General features: G+C 43.7%; 1 long non-coding RNA gene across 1 annotated transcript in view; it reads right to left on the bottom strand.

The window, feature by feature from the left end:
* Window positions 1-8,541: 8,541 nt before the first annotated feature.
* The window catches only part of LOC134460769 (uncharacterized), a 60,643-nt gene continuing 51,220 nt past the window's right edge, over window positions 8,542-17,964 (bottom strand). Inside the window, exon 4 of the long non-coding RNA XR_010037165.1 lies at window positions 8,542-8,809. This is a non-coding gene — a long non-coding RNA (uncharacterized LOC134460769). The remainder of the gene's footprint in view (window positions 8,810-17,964) is intronic.

Here is a 17,964-nt window from a genome sequence, read left to right as displayed (position 1 = left end):
CCCTTGGTAGCTGTTTGGATTTGTTTTCGGTCATGTTTTTGACATGATTTGAGAATGCTCTGTTCAGAACTCTGCGTATCACCTTCCTGTTGCCCAGCCAGCCTTAAGGCAATGTGGGGGCTACATATCTGGTCAAAATGACCTAAGGGTACTGTTGCACCTCCCTGGATAAGTCATCATGAAATTCCTGTCTCCCTTTTTTCTGCCTCCAACCCCCGAGGCCTTCCTTCCTCTCAGCTGCTCTCCAGCCGCTGCTATTGTTCTGAGCACTCGGCACAGGAGCCACCCCTTCACGCTGCCTCCGACTGGGCTACGGATGTTGCAGCCAGCCAGCCGGTCAGCTGACCCAGACACAATGCCACGCTACCCCCGCCACTGCTATGGCTCCGTCGCCTTCTTTTCTAGTCCATTCTTCCCCATCTTTCCCAGCACACACAAGTCTCTTTTTTTTCCCTCGGTCATTCATTCTTCTGTTTGCTCTTATTCTTGCATTTTTGTAGGATTGTAAAGATAGCCATTCATGTCACATGTAACTGTAATAATGAAAGGTTTCATTTGAAAAGAAGTTGAGCACAGAGCAGCTTGATTCTCTGCTGTGCGGGCTGTATGTGTGCCCCTGACTCTGCTCCACTGATGCGCTGCACTGAAACGAGGCCTGACAGGTACACAGTCTGGGCCCTGAGACTAATCCAAAGAGACAAGCAAGTGGCAAAGCACCTCTGGCTCTCTCTGAGCCCTGGCTACAGCCCTCGCCAGAGGTGGAAAGTACAGAACATTTGTACTCAAGTAAAAGTGCCTTTACTTTACCAAAAGCAAAAAGTGAAAGTACCTATCTGAAAATCGACTCAAGTAAAAGTAAAAAGTACTTCACTTAAAACGTAATTTGAGTAAAAGTACTCAGTTACTTTTAATGATCTTTCCTCTCAAGAATTCCAATGTTTCTTTTCCCCGATAATTGTAGAGTACTGATAAAAGTTAGTCAATTACAATACTAGAGTAAATGTAATTAGTCACTTTCCACCCCTGGCCTTTGCCTCCCCTGTCAGAGGGCCCGGTAGGCCTACACCTGCAGCAGTGCCGAGCTCCACCAGCTAGCTCTCCCACTGAGCTTTTACTACCACACAAAACAGAGCCCAAATGACTCGCTTCAGAGACAGAATCCTGTTAAACGTGTTATGAAGCGGTCAGTAGGAAAAAAAACATCCAGAAATTTGTCACTTGACACTTGTCTCAGCCTTCGTAATTCAAGCCTGAAAAACAGTCCGGCGGATCATTCTGGTTTCTGGCATTAGAATGAGACAGGAATGGGCATTGTGCCGCAGGCCGCATTGTGCCGCAGGCCGCAGAATTTACATTCATTCACTGCTGTTCACCACACCTCATCCCCCTGGCTCTGCTGAGGTGAAGTGACCGAGTGAATGTGTCACTCATGCCGTGGGGCCCAACAAACAGACCCATGACGAGCATGACACCGATGAACTACAATAAATAGATGACATCAGAAAGTAAACAAATCCTTGGCGAGATGTGCCACGGAGTGACAGTGACCGCGACCGTGTCTGTAAGAAATCCATTGTTCAGCAGGAGTGGGGCTATACCGGGCGAGTTAAAACCGTTTAGTGTACCAGCAAGCTCACAGTGTGAAAGCCACCGTCATGGTGCTGATGAAGAGGAAACAGATATAAAACGTCTCCCATTTATGCAAGAAAATATCCTTTGTATCAAATGTGCACTTGTTGTGGAGGACTGAGACACCTCGACTACTTCCATTCATGTGGGCAAACAGGAAGAATAGAGCAATGTTCTGTAGGCCGCCTACTTGACATACACAGATGTGAGATTTGTTGCCCAAGCATAAAAAACTGGTTGTCTAGGTTGTGAAAAGGACACAAGAGTGAATTTGTGTATTCTGTGACGCACACATCACCTACCTTACCTCTTAGTTTAGGACAAAAGCATATACTGTATGTATGTTTGACAACCACAACACTGCTTCCTTTTTCGCCTGCGATAAGGATGCAGCTGCAATCTCTCTCTCTCTCTCTCTCTCTCTCTCTCTCTCTCTCTCTCTCTCTCTCTCTCTCTCTCTACATTACATAACTTACTTATGCAGCCAGCCTTCACACCAGCAGAGCGTCTCAACACAACAGCTGGGCTGAGGCAGTAACAATACACTTAGTAGTAAAAGGGCAGGGTTCAAATGGATTCGCTTGAAAAGGCCGACTTCCCTTAATCCTTTGTGTTCAACTGCTCCAAATACACGTATGAAGCCAGACAATGTTGACGTTCACATCACACTGCTGCTGTAGTCTGCCTGGATTGAGACTGAGATGACAGGACTTTATTGCGCAATCCCAAACAGAGTTACAATAGCAACAACAACAGGGTTTTAGAGAGTGCATGCGTTGGCAAGAAAATGGTACGGAGAACGAAAGTGAAGCGAAAGAAAGATGGCAACATAAAGAGCCAGACTGAGAGGACTTCAAAGGATCACTGGGGCTTTCATGCCCAACGTGGGACTCTCCTTTGACTGGACCAAGCAGTCACAGCTGCATCACACAGCCCACTCTACAACACACACATAGACAGAGACAGAGACAGAGACAGAGACAGAGACAGAGATAGAGACAGAGATAGAGATAGAGACAGAGACAGAGACCGAGACAGAGACGGAGACAGACAGAAAAGAGAGAGGACATTATGGACACATAACAAATGGGCCTATTACTTGATTCAAAATGTCTTGGGCCACAGCCTTACCATGGCAACCAAAGACAGCCCTGTCTGTTTTGGCACTTACTGCACTATCCTCTAACTGAAAGACAACGTGATGTTGCCCACCAACAGGCTGTTGAGAAATAACCACTCCACCACTACCCTTCAAGCAATATTGTAGCAAAAAAAATTACGAGAATACCCAATATGAACAACTGTATAAGGGGATTTATTTGTCAAATCACTAATAGTTTTGTATGATCCTTTTTTTTTAAATAAATAAATGGGACTGAAGCTACTACGACACCAGCTACTATACATAGCCACATTAGACTTGGCACAGTATGAATCTGGCCATTCACACAAGCAGATGCTCCAAGCCCATGTTGCTTCACGTGTCGCCCGGCCCACCCAGCCTGTTCAATGTCTCTCTTGTGTCACCATGTGTAAACTTTGTTCCTATCACACGGCCTCAACAAAAGGGCTTAAAGGACAAGTATTAGCTATAAAATGATGATGGATTAAAATATAAACATGTTTTTGCTAGTTCATTTCCTTGAACTGCTCTGGTGTTTTTTTGTTACACTTTCTGTCCTGTTTCCCCTTTCTGGTGAACGCTTTTCTTTGGAGCATAAATAGATACACAGTAAAAAAATGTCTATAGTGTTAATGAGACGATTTTCACACGAATAGTGTTGATGTTAATCTCTGAGTGTTAAATTAACACTGATGTTGCCTTTTACTGTGTACTTGCGCCTGCATTGGGGGCGAGACAGGAAAGGGGGGGGGGCTGCTATGCTGCTGGCCCGGCCGCCTCCACTGCTGCTGAGCTAAGAGCCATGCTGAAAGCGATGCGAACGCCACGCCAGGCACACTGAGAAAGGGATTGTGATGAATTTGGCCACGAGTGGCGAGCGAGCGGAGCGGCCATCTGCCAGTGTTGTGACGGCTGCTCGCTCGTTAGACCGACTGTGGACAGCAGCCCCCGGGAGGGAGGGGACACAGATGCCTTTTCAGTCCCCTCATGCTCCGGCTCCACAGAGGGAGAAAGAGGGAGAAGCGTAGGCCTACTGTACATGTATTGAGGGAGGCATCTGTCCAATTTAGGACAAACAGACAGACTCACCCCTTTGTGTCATGTTCATTTGGGACATCTAAGTAAAACATGCATGCAACATCACTTTTGCAATTGTTGTGCAATTATTACTTTTAAATAGGGCAAATTATCCTTTTAGTTGTATCATCATGGCCTTGCCATGTCATGTTTGTAATGATATGCACTGCATTGTCCCTACTAAATCTAAATTTTAAAATAGGGCAAATTATCCTTTTTAAATTGGGCAAATTCAGAAATGAAATGTGCACTGAGTAAGTACTGATGTAAGCACCTAAAGGGCCAAATGTCACAGCTTGCCTATGTGAGATTAAGCTCGACAGGAAGTGGGCTGAAGATGCACCTACACTGGGAGCGCAGAAGAGGAAGTGACACAAGTGACAGCAGTCAGTAATAGCTGCAGCTTGCTGGCTTGCTTGCTTGCGTGCCGTGCCGTCTGTGTATGGTGAAATATTTGCTCGCTCAGAAGGCTGGCTCAGTGTTTGCATGCACGCTGAAGCTGCTCTGCTCAGATCTGCTCAGATCTCCCCTCTTTCTCCCTGTTGCCATGGCAGCAGACAGGTGTTCTCTCTCTAGTCACAAACACGCAGACGCAGACACAGACACAGACACAGACACAGACTCACACACACACACACACACACACACACACACACACACACACACACACACACACACACACACACACACACACACACACACACACACACACACACACACACACACACACACACACACACACACAGTGAGGATTGGCGACAGCAAGACAAAATGAAATCCTTTCAGTTTGCCCGTCACTATTATGTAGGCCTGCACTCTTCTCCTTTTCTTTAAGTGGCATTTGGCTACTGCTTGTTGGCTCTCATTACAATGGACAGTTTGTTGTGCCGGGTCTGATCTAATTTTATCATGCATTAAATTTGAAATGACGTGTTTTAAAGATGACTACAATCACCTATATTTGGTCCAGCATAAATGGCCCTCTGGACTCTTGACCTCCTTACAGATAGAGACAGGAAGCCTTTGCACATACTGCTAAATAGGGACACTGCCCTGAGACAGAGATGCACACACACACAGCCCCTTAATTCCTTAGTGACTCAGAAGCTGTAAATGTGGTGCTAGATGGCATAGCCTGTATCTGAGGGTTTTTTTTTTGGGCTTTTTGCCTTTATTTGAGACAGGAGAGTGAAGACGTGGAGAGGAAGCGAGTGGGGAGAGAGACGGGGAAGGGTCGGAATTGAACCCGGGTCAGCCACGTAGCTGCTGTCGAGTGCCCTACCATTAGCGCTATGGTAGGCCCTAAGGGTTTTTTATATACAGTATATACTATAATATATAATATATATATATACATTTAGGGGCATTTTAGCCTTTATATCAATAGGACAGCATTAGAGGTGACAGGAAGTGAGTGGGAGAGAGAGACGGGAGGAGGATCGGCAAATGACCTGGGCTGAACTCGAACCCGGGTCACAGGCGTAGTAACCCAGTGCCCTACCTTTAGTCCACAGCAGGGCCATCTGAGGGGTTTTTAACTTGAAGAATAGAATCCATACTCAGTCAATTGGTTTGAGTGTAGTTAAAAAAAAAACACAGATGCTTAAAGGTGCACTGTGTAAGATGGTGGCCAGAGTAGGTATTGCAACTATGCAACTATGCTGATCATTCAAACTTTGCTGTCTATTGCCAAATTTGATCTTACTGTACTGGGCGATAAACTAATAATTACTAGTATGACCAAAGCACAGTATGTTTTTAGCAGCTAAAAAGGTCTATTTCTGGAAATTCAAAATGGCGGACCATGGAGAAGATCCCCCTTTTCATGTATGAAAAGTGCAATTTTCCCAGTTATAATGAAAACTTAGAATTTGATGGGGATGGTAAGTGTTCATGAAAAAAGCTAACATTTATGAATGGTCAGCATGGATTCTGGAAATAAACTACTAAAAATAGTACACTGTGCATCTTTAATACAAGACTACACTGTGTGCAGAATTATTAGGCAAACATGTTTTTTGACCATATTGTACATTTTATGCGTTTTTTCCGCCATCAACCTTTATGAATATGAAAACCTATTGGATTTAAGCATTCCAGAACATGCATATGTGTATAATAAGATGGGGTGTGATCAAAGGAGCCCAACACCCAATATCTGGTGTGCATAATTATTAGGCAACTTTGCTTTCTTCTGGGAAAATGGGCCACAAAATAGATCTAACAAATTCTGAAAAGTCTATGAACAATTTTGAAGTCTTCCAGGGGGACGTGGGTCTCTTGAAATTGGCAAGACATTGGTCACGTTAGCACAGAAGTATCAAATGCACCGTTACAAAGTCATCAGTCTCACATGAAATGTCACTGCCATAAAATGAGAAGAATTTAAGGTGAAACTACAAGAAAAGTATTACCCTGCAGTGCTATCATATTCCAGAATGCAAACTTACATCAGGTGTCCAGAAGAACAGATTGTTGAGCACTCAGAGACATAGCAAAGGTAAGAAGGGATGACACCAGACAACCATTTAACAAGTTAATTAAGTCAAGACTGGGTCAAGAAATACCCTAGGACAGAGTTTTCGAAGGTATTATGGACTGGTGAAAGTGACTATTGACAGACAGGGTGGATGAGCCCATAGCTGGATCTGTGAGGGAAAAGTTTGCAACTTTCAAGAAGACAATGGTATTTATGCAGTATTCTGCTGGCATGTGAGTAGAACTCACACTGAGTGTGCACATTACCGATCTAGCCATGGGCTCATCGATCTGGTCCATTAACAGTCACTTTCACAAGTTCATAAAACCATTGACAAAATTGTCTAAAGACCTTTCTTGACCCAGTCTTGACATGCGTTTCTTGTTGAGTGGTCTTCAGGTTTCAACCTGTTTTACCATGGTCATGTCTCTGAGTGCTGAATACAATGTTCTTCTGGACACTCGATGTAGGTTTCAGTTCTGGAATATAACAGCGCTGCAGGGTAATAATTTTGTGGTAGTTTGACCTTCAATTCTTCTCAATCCGGCAGTTACTTTGTGAGCACAATGCATGTGACACTGATGGCTTCGTAACGGTGCATTAGATGGATATGACCAATATCTGGGCAATTTCAAGACAGCCACATCCCTCTGGAAGACTTCAAAATTGTTTATAGACTTTTCAGAGTTTGTTAGATCTCTTTTGTGGCCTATTTTCACAGAGGAAAACAAAGTTGCCTAATAATTATGCACACCTGATATAGGGTATTGGGCTCCTTCGATCACGCCATCTTTTAATATACAAATATGCATGACCTGGAATGCTTAAATCCAATAGGTGTTCATGTCCATAGAGGTTGGTGGCGGAAAATATTCATATAATGGACAATATGGTCAAAAAACATGTTTGCCTAATAATTCTGCACACAGTGTACAAGACTACATTATGTAAGTTTATTTCTAGGGGTTACCCAAGTGACTCAACAGACATCTAACCTTTAGGAAGTAAAAATCAGACAAAAGACTTCTCTGAACCTGCTGATCCTGATTGACTTAACTCTCCGTCCAAAATAAGCTGAAATGAAATGCATTTAAAACACAGCCAGTGGGAATGCATTACTGTATTTCTACTTTCTCACACTGGTTTGTTCACCTCTGCATATTTGTAGCTGTCCCAGCATGAGAGAATCCACATTATAGAGATGGCGAGGGCCTTCAGATACAAGGCTTAGAGCAGCGTTTCTCAACCGGGGTGCCGTGGCACCCTGGGGTGCCTCACGCCCCCCGTGGCTGACGATATGTGAATTTGACCTAAATACATAAATAAATTATGTAATATAACACATATTTATCTAAATTAATAAATTAATACTTAGTGGAATCTTTCATGTACCATTTACGCACAATATAGTAAATTTAGGTCGCCCCAGTATGGCCTGCACATAGCCTGTCTGAGATAAAGTTGCAACTTCGAACGTAGGTTGTGTGACATCTCCAAATGTGTTACTTTTCTAAGCTTGTGTGGTATCGGATGCAATGCCATTTTACAGCTTGTTGGTTTGGGGTGCCTTGAGATTTTTCATGAATTGAAAGGGTGCCTCGCCTAAAAAAAGGTTGAGAAACACTGGCTTAGAGAACAGATCAGCCCATCACACAAAGGACAAGCCACGACATGAGCAGGCCTGTCAGAGAGCAACAAAGGTGGGGATCACCTCTGACTTAAGCCAGAGGGAAAGCGCTTAGGATGTCACGTCATTCCCAGCAGAATGGTAATCGATGAATACTGAACAGGCCCAAAGAATTTGTCTGCTACAACTTTGTATTGTTACATAGTCCGACATGATTTTTTTTTTTTTTAGAAATATAGCTATTTTAGACTACATTTACATCTATAGCAATGTAACCTTTAAGACATTCCACCATAAAAACGCTGCATGATGTCTGCTGCTAAGTATGATTATCTTATACATCCATATTTACATACATCTTGTGTGCATACTGTACTGCCGTGATAATGCTGAAACCAAGTCATCTGCTGTTGTAAGTTTTCATAACACCTTTCTCATACAGACATTTATAACTCTACCGGCATTTTGTAACACCAACTTCCCTCATGGAAATAGTACGGAGGAGACTGCTTGTTTATACTTCACAGGGTATCTCAAGCTCGACTGACCTTCCTGGGAAAACATACAAATCTCATGGGAAAACAACACTTGGCTGCAATAATTTAATTATATTTCTTGAACTCCCACGGAAAATTAAAATGAGATGAAACTGCAAACATGCACTTCTTGTATTGTATTGAGAGAAACAATTTGAAGGCGGACATGTGGGATGCACTCTGTTTGCAGTACAGGAAACCACATCAGCTTTGGGATTTACTGTCAAGGGAGAGTCGTGGCTGTATTGTGTTGTGCAGTACCAGAAGCTGTGTGATGAGGTTTGAAGTGGTGAGGTTGTCCCCAGGGCTGGGGCTGGCCAAACAGAGCTGGCAGATGCCTGGAGAATGGACACACACACACACACACACACACACACACACACACACACACACACACACACACACACACACACACACACACACACACACACACACACACACACACACGCACACAGACACACACACACACACACAGACACACACACACACACACACACACATCATTAATTAATTAGGGCCTCGACATTGCCCCGCCCACTAACCAGCAGAGGAGGAGGGGCTTATTAAGGATGAATCACTAATGGGATGATAAATGGACAAAGAGAGAGATGGAGAGATAGAGAGAGAGAGAGAGAGAGAGAGAGAGAGAGAGAGAGAGAGAGAGAGAGAGAGAGAAAGAATTTCAGATACAAAACACTGTGAAGTAACATGTTGGAAAACGGCGATTTACTGTACATGTATGCGGGTCAAAGACGTGCAAAATGACATTGTCATTCAGTGTCACGGATACCTTCTGCTGACTGTAACAGTAAAAAACATGACTCTTTTTATTTATTTATTTTTTCCAGTGAATTCATGAAGGCCTCGGCTGTCATCCATTCACTTGAAACAATTTAATAAAAATCATGTTTTATTACAGTTACAGTGAGCAGAAGGTATCCGTTACACTGAATGACAATGACATTTTGCACGTCTTTGACCCCCGCATAGGATTACACAATACAGCACTGGCTAAGTGACCAAGTGAGGGTCCTTCCAGGAAAGGCTCCTTTGGTTTACTATTGTGGTGGCTGATCATTCACTCTGAGTAGAGTGACACATCACTTCTCTGGTCAGATGGAGCCCACCCCCCGACACCCCCCTGCACTGATGACTTCATGTTCCCTCCTCCTCTGGCCTCGGGGACTTTCTGCTGTGACTCACCAAATGCCAAAACGCGTTTACATTGAGCTGCCACGCCCAGAGGTCGAAGGTCACCGCTGCTTACATTTAGGAGAATCAGATCTACACTCGGAGAGCACTTGGAGAGCACTCGGCACCGTTATATAGACTACAGTAGATACAGATATTTTGTTGTCATGATTTTGTTTTTCAAAAAAATGACTGCTAAAACTGTTTGTGGACTACTTTTGAAAGTATAATAGAAAACAAACAAATAGCGCAGTCCGATGATGAATGGGGCATTTGTAATAACATTGTAAATAAAATTTTTGGTCAATCGCTTTGGCATGCATAGGATTGTTTATTACAGTAATTTTTTTTTTTACTAAATACATCTGATTTAAAGGGACACTGTGTGAGATTTTTAGTTGTTTATTTCCAGAATCCATGCTGCCCATTCACTAATGTTACCTTTTTCATGAATACTTGCCACCACCATCAAATTCTAAGTATTCATTATGACTGGGGAAATTGCACTTTTCTTACATGAAAAGGGAGATCTTCTCCATGGTCGACCATTTTGAATTTCCAAAAATACCCCTTTTTATCTACAAAAATGACTCTACTTGGACCATACTAGAAAATACTTGTTTATTACTTAGACAACTTTCATGTAAAGATCAAATTTGGCTATTGGCAGCCCAGTTTCAATGAGCAGCATACGTAGTTGCTGTACCCTTTTTGACCATTTCCTGCACAGTGTCCCTTTAATTATAACAAAATTTGCTAACACTAAAATCTATCAGTCTGGACAATGTGCTGTTTTAAAGTAAATCATCAAATTCTTCCCGTTTGCATACCGCTGTCTAAGACTATTAATAGAAGCTAAGAGATGTATGATTATGTCATTATGTCTAAGTGTTAGGACGGAAGCTATACCGTCGAAACATGTCAGGTAAAAGATAAAAGAGATCTTCAGTGAAAAGATTTGATTGATTGATTGCTTTATAGACAATACATCAGTTTTGTTCTTATAGAAGCACTGTTCTTCCTGTGGTCAAAACAAATCCATACATTATTTTACATTTTTCTCTTTTCTTTTTACAAATGATACAAACCCCAACAGAAGACAAAAACACAAGACACACAAAACAGAACAAAACAAACTCAAAAGAGGAAATGAGAACCTGTCACTCATAGGTTACTTTGGTCCTATTAATACTGGATTCACCCTACAAATAGAGAGTGAAATAAAACACACAGATTTCACTGAAAAGATAAGCAGTCTTCCTCATATTGCACTGGCTGATGAGCATGAGTAGAGTTGGGCTGCCATGTCGGCAGCATCAAGCTCCTACGGCAGCACAGAGGTGTGACAGACAGACTTAAAGGGGTATGCTACACGGATCCATTGATTTTCACTAGCTTAGCGACATGCTCCCTCTTTTAACTTGTCTTGAAGCAAGAGAACGGCTCACTTTAAAAATAAGACACTTTACCACCTATATAAACCCTGGCCAACGATTTTAACTGTATTAAGCCCCAAAATAGTGACATACCCCTTTAAAACAGCTACAATGAGCCGCTAAATTTCTCATGGCTTAAAAGGGCTAATGCCAATACAGCTCGTTACTGATGGGTCAGTGGGGCTTTTCATGGGGCCAGAGTGACATTCATAATATCATTCGTGAAGTCATTTTTCAAGTTAGACACAAATCATAAAGATAGTGTGTGTGAAACTACAAGACACCACCAGACTATTTTATCACTTCCGTATGAGTTTTTGGCTGTGTTTTCAGTCAACACAGATAGGCCTATAGCTCTCGTCTGCACGTGTGGAGTGGTTGCTATGGTGATGACGGGGAGGGGAGCAGATGTTGCTTGAAGTCAGTGATGGGATAGGGGGGTGTGGAGAGTGGGGGGTGCTGGGTATTGAGGACCCTGAGAAGGCTCTGACGCCTGTTCATAGGGGCTGCATTCACGGGTCCATTCTTAACTCACCACACATTATCATAGTAGCCATGGTCAGGGGAAAAGGCGCCCCTTCCCTTCCATTGTGCCCCATATATGAACAAAAGCTGAACGCAGAGGCTGTCCAATGAGGCAGCACCCTGTGACAGTTAATATGCATAACAAAATCACTACGGTTGTACAAGCCTCTGACAACTTTCTTGTTGGGGGTGTAGAGAAGCTGGGAATGGAAATAAATGTACGAAATAATGACTATTGACATGGAAAAACAGAGAATACATCAGTACCACAAAAGGCACCTCACAACATAATCCCTTAGTCTGAGACAGGAGAGTTTAACAGCCTTCTGTCATGTATTGAAGCCATGCATGCGCAACAGGTTTCTGTAAAGCTGTTAGCAAGACTGTAAAATATTGTGATGAAACCGGAGGCGTTTGACTAATCCAGAGAGCAGTGTTTTCTCCCACAGGAAGGTCCGCCCACTCTGTATTTCCCAGAGGAGCGCTCCCAACAGGGGTCACAGCATTCCAAATGTACTCCATTTGTTTTGGTGGTGAGGCCAAAGGATTTGTTCGTATTAATAGCTTGTTGAGTGTTGTGGCCAAATTTTAAAAGAAGATGTTAAAGCCTAATGCAGTGACATGATGATACATAATTCTTTAATAAGAGGTTCAATACTAACTATTTGCTATACTAATGCCATACATACACAATATGTTGTGTGAAAATGTTGAGTTTGGTGTAAAATCACCAATTGCCTTGAAGATGCCCTTTTGCAGAACACACAGAGTGATGTGACCACATAGCTATCTCACTGCAGAGGGAGTTCGATACCATATTTGGCAGTGGAAAAAAACAAGCGTTTTGCAAGGAATTTGCCATTCCTCACATCAGCATAACGCTCACGCAGGCCCTGGCTGGCTGTTTCACAATGTGGAACTCGAGAGGCAGAATTCCTCTGGCATTTTTGCCAGACCAATCATTGACTAAACTGAACTTTTATAGTGTTGTATTGGTAGTTGGTTTCCCCCTTGCAACACTTTTAAACAACACAACATTTCCTCCTTTCAACAGTTTCCTGTACACTTCCCAGTTTGTGCTGCTTCAAGAGTCTCAAGAACTTTGTCTGAGTTCGTCTGCTGAGGTATGAGCATGTACACACAGGAACATCATTACTGTAGATCTGAGATCAAGTTGAGCAAATCAGAGAATGTCGTCAGGTCTGCATGTGCACGTTCAGCGTGCTTCAGGAAGTGCCCTGATGGTAGGCAAGTACATAAGGCTGTCAGACACTGTAAACTACTGTGAGCGAGGTTCTAATCTGCCACGCTAAACTACATGAGATTCTTCTTTTTGGGGGACATTTTTTTTATTTTTGAGATAGGACAGTGGAGGAGAGACAGAGTGCGAGTGGGGAGAGAGAGAGAGACGGGGAAGGATCGGCAAAGGACCCGGGCCGGAATCGAACACGGGACGGGACGCCGGCGTAGCAGTCCAGAGTTAGAGTCCCGGCTGGGCCATGAGGTTCATCTTAATCAGACACACTGAGGGTCTAAATCAGGCATGCACTGTGTCTGTATTGATGGTAACCTTACTGTCAGTGGCGTGCAACAGGGCTGGACTAGGGGTGAAATAGGGCCCAGGCACTTTTAGATTAAAGGGGCCCTTCTCATAATAAGCGAAGCAGAACTGACTCTCTAGTGGGCCCCGCACCCTCGTGGGGCCCTATTTAAAATAATAATAATAATAATAATAATAACAATCATATTTTTTTCCATTTCTGAAAATAGGGGCCCACGACCCACAAGGATGCAGGGCCCACAGGGAAATGCCCACTATGCCATATGGCCAGTCCAGCCCTGGCGTGCAAAGACATGGGGGGGCAAGTGCCACATGTTCCACAATACATTATACAAAAAAACTGTACATGCCCATGCTTACTGTAGGTGAATAGAAATGACCTTTGACCTTTTATCTGGAGGACAGACTCCACAAGGTCAGGTGCTCCTCAGCAGTAGGCGTAGGCCAGGCAAAAGCTGCCGCCCCTACTAAAAGAAATACTGTATAGTTACAGTGGGGGGAAATTAGCAACAACAAAAAATACGCCTGAGGAAAAAGTAGAATGATATCTGATCTGGGGTGCATTTCTCGAAAGCGTAGTTGATAGCCAGTTAGCAACTCGGTGCCAATGAGAAATTGCATCGCAAACAACAAAGTTTCGAGAAATGTAGGCCTACCCCTGATATGATCTGATCTTATCTAAGAAAGAAAGAAAGAAAGAAAGAAAGAAAGAAAGAAAGAAAGAAAATCTGACAGCTCAGGGGTTACATAAGGGTAACATGTTCAGACAGATCACTGGAAATCAGCAGCAAAAGAGCCCCACAAAACACAGTTTAAGATTGCACAACGGTGGCTAGCATAGCATACTAAAGGTACCGTAGGCCAGCTAGGCCTACCTCTGCTCTGATTAGCTTACACAGGAAGCCGTGGTTTCACCTCATGCATACTTCAGTCCTATTTATGGTGTGTGCTGTAACACAACGAATGAAGTGTCAAGTCTGTTTGATGAGCCTACAGTTTAGTTGACCTGTGTTTTGTTGAAGCAGGGGAGTAGCAGCGGGGGGCAATCGCTATTCCGACATGCCGCTATTCCGACACTTTTTAGGGGTTAGGGTTAGGGTTAGGGTTAGGGTTAGGGTTAAGGTTAGGGATGTCGGAATAGAGGCATGTAGGAATAGCGGCGGACGGTGGAAAACGTGTCGGTATTCCGACAATAGACATTAACGTCGGAATAGCGACATGTCGGAATAGCGCCACGTAACCAGTAGCAGCAGATTGTGTGACCTATGTACAATCAGCTCCAATGGACCAACCCAGACATAAATCTGCATACATCGGACTGTGTGGAACCCCTATATATAGTACATGGGGCCTTGGAGACTCAGTCACACTTTACCCCCCTGTATGACACCCCTGTGTTTAAGTGTTGCAGATGTGACCCCATACTCATACCCATCCATTAGTGTGTGTTGAGGTAGCCAGGCTGTGCCCTCCTAGTGACAACACTTTCACCGTTGCAACTAGTCAGGCCAAGAACAATGCAGTATGCTTTCTGAGTTCCCGAAAATACGGGAACTCCTCCCACTTTGTCGGTAAGCAAACAACCATAAGCAAAAGAAGGGAGGCGGGTCAACCATGCCACTTGGGAAATGTTAATTGTTATGCTCTTGGTCAGACCAAGTCTCGAAGAGATTTGAACATCGATGTGTGTGCTCATGCTGAGGATTGTTCAGCCACTCACTTTGGTCAGAAATGAGCTCATCAGGCTGAAATGTGAAAAGTGCTTCCCCATGACTCCTAAATGCCTGCATCAGATAACATGACCCCTTCAGGGACACGCACGGTCTGACTGCCCACATGCCCGCGCCGCCGCCGCGGAGGAGGCACAATGTAGCCACTCTTTTTGGTTCCTCCTGCCAAAAGTTTTGCATGCTTCTCGATATCAGTTGACCTTAGTCACGCCGAGAGGGGCCACGTTGGAATGAGGTAGAGAGGCGCATTTTGAGGAAACGCGAATGCGGCCTTCCTGTTAAATGACTGCATGTGCCTACTAGCATATGGCTTGTCACTGAGTTACACAGCAATTCTGACCAAAGGGTAATCTTTTGTGTTTTGGCAAAGAAGAATGCAGGCATTGCACATAGGCAGGAAATCTGCAGCTGAATGATAAACTTTCTTCTATTTTTAATGCACAACTGTCACCAAGATCTTTTTTTAATGTTGACCTCAATAGGCATTGAGTGTTGTGTTAGGGCAGTCGTGGCATGGTGGTGGGGCTGCCGTGGCATAGTGGTTAGGGAGATGAATTTAAGATCAAGGGACTTAAGGGTTGCAGGTTCGAATCCCACCCTTCCATTCCCTTACTCCATGGCTGACGCGCCTTTGAGCAAGGCACCTAACCCCACATTGCTCCAGGGCCTGTAACCAGAACCCTGTACCGAGAGTAACTGTAAGTCACTATGGATGAAAGCATCAGCCAAGTGTAACGTAATGTAATGAGTTAGAGCGTGGGTGAGTGTGAAAAAAAAAGTCTCTCCACTAACACCACCATGAAAATAGAGCCGAGCATGCAGCCAGTATTTCACATTCATGTAGAACAGTGTTTCCCAACCAGGGGTACGTGTACCACTAGGGGTACGCGAGCACACTGCAGGGGGTACTTGGGAAAATGAAATTTTAACAAATATATGGAGCTTAGTTACATTGGGATGGAGAAAGCGGTATAGAACTTGACTTAGGGGGTACTCATGGCACAACGAAGAGGCTTAGGGGTACACAAGACAAAAAAGGTTGGGAAATTACTTCACAGATACATTTCCTGTCCAAACGTACTCTCGTGAAAAATGACTGCAGTGATATAGTATGTGTTGTGAAGGCTTGCTTATTTATAAAGGTGTTGATGGGAGATCAATCATGTGTGACAATGTAGACACATCAACCGTATGTGCACATACGTTGTATGTACACAGCAACTATGTGCACATAGGCCTATGTAAACCACTAACAACAGTCTTAGTCTGAGTTGTTCTGTGATTCAAACAACATACAGAGACTGGTGCAACGGAGGCTTGCAGAGACCACAGTCTGTCAACAAGAACAGGAAATGAATGCCTTTGACATGCTCAGATGACTTGACTGTGGCATCACATCCTCCCCCAACTACGTATCTCACACACATCTCTCTCACTTCTGCTCTCACGCATACCAACAACCTGCAACTCCCATTTACAAGGCAAATCCCATTCTCATTTAGTCCAAGGCAATTGTATTTTTTAACAGACACTGGTTCTTAAGTCAGTGGCTGTTTTACTTGATTTCAAATCAGCCCAATGTGGTAAGGCTTGAGGTGTGATGGGGCAAGTAGTGCAGCTTTTAACGGTTTGTAGAGCGTACGGTGAGGAGAGGAAGTGGTCACTATGGGGTGAAGACTGGCTGAAAAGGCTACATGTACACACACAGGCTCTTACTAATCACCAGCTCCTCTTCCACGTCACTCACTGGGTGCCACTGTAGCATACGTTTACTTTTAGGGCCCTAACCAGGGTTCTAAGTTATTATTTTGATTATTAATTATTTTGATGTTAATCTTGCTAGTCTAACACACACTCACTATTTGGTGAAAAAGTGGCTAGTAAGTTGGTCTTTTCTACCAGTCAAACTGAAATTTCACAAGCGCTTGGACGGTTGGCTGGTGTTCATGTAGAGCCCATTTAGAGTTTTTTGTCTTTTCAAATATTTTTAGCTCTTTTATGCCTTTATTATATGACAAGATAGTGTGAGATAGAGACAGGAAGGGAGTGGGAGAGAGGGCCGGCATCGACCCCGGGTCTCCGGCATAGCAGTGCAGTGCCCTACCGATTGACCCACAGTAGGGCACGTTGTATCATTTTTAAGAGTGTGGGTTTTTGAGCATTCTATAAAAAGAATATGTTCTATAACAATGCAAGATTCTACAATTCCATATTGTATTCAATGACGCCCAGAATTCTATAGAACTTTCACTGCCCGAACATTCCCGTCACACCGGTGTGACGGTACACTCTTAAAGGTTAAGGACCCTAACCTGTGCCCATCACTATTGTGAGCCAAGAAAGGGGGATAGCCTCTGTGTAGATGGGATCGCCAGCGGGGCCTATCACTATTTACTGAAAATACTCAACTACATCGTAACAATATTGCTATGGCAATGCAAAGAGTCTTAAGTAACAGACTAAGACATAGCCATTACAAAGTTGGTGACAGGAGGGTTCTAACATGGGCTCTGCGAAAAGGTAGATGGGATCGCCAGCAGGCCTATTCACTATTTACTGAAAATACTCAACTACATCGTAACAGTATTGCTATGGCAATGCAAAGAGTCTTAAGTAACAGACTAAGACATAGCCATTACAAATTTGGTGACAGCAGGGTTCTAACATGGGCTCTGCGAAAAGGTAGATGGGATCACCAGCAGGCCTATTCACTATTTACTAAAAATACTCAACTACATCATAAACAACATTGCTATGACAATGCAGAGAGTCTTAGGTAACAGACTAAGACATAGCCATTACAATTTTGGTGACAGTAGGGTTCTAACATACCGTAGGCTCTGCGCAAAGGGGTTAAACTACAGTCAGGGGCCCTGCCGAGGCCAAACCGTACGGAACTTACCACGCGGCTGACCTAGGTTCGATTCACCGGCCCTTCCCCGTCTCTCTCTCCCCTCTCGCTTCTTGTCACCACCTTCACTGTTCTGTCATAAATAAGTCAAAAAGACTTTTTTTTTAAAAAGGCATGGACATTACAATTTTGGTGACAG

This window comes from Engraulis encrasicolus, chromosome 13 (assembly GCF_034702125.1).
Source record: "Engraulis encrasicolus isolate BLACKSEA-1 chromosome 13, IST_EnEncr_1.0, whole genome shotgun sequence".
Lineage (NCBI taxonomy): Eukaryota > Metazoa > Chordata > Actinopteri > Clupeiformes > Engraulidae > Engraulis > Engraulis encrasicolus.
This window is presented reverse-complemented; position numbering and strand designations above follow the sequence as displayed.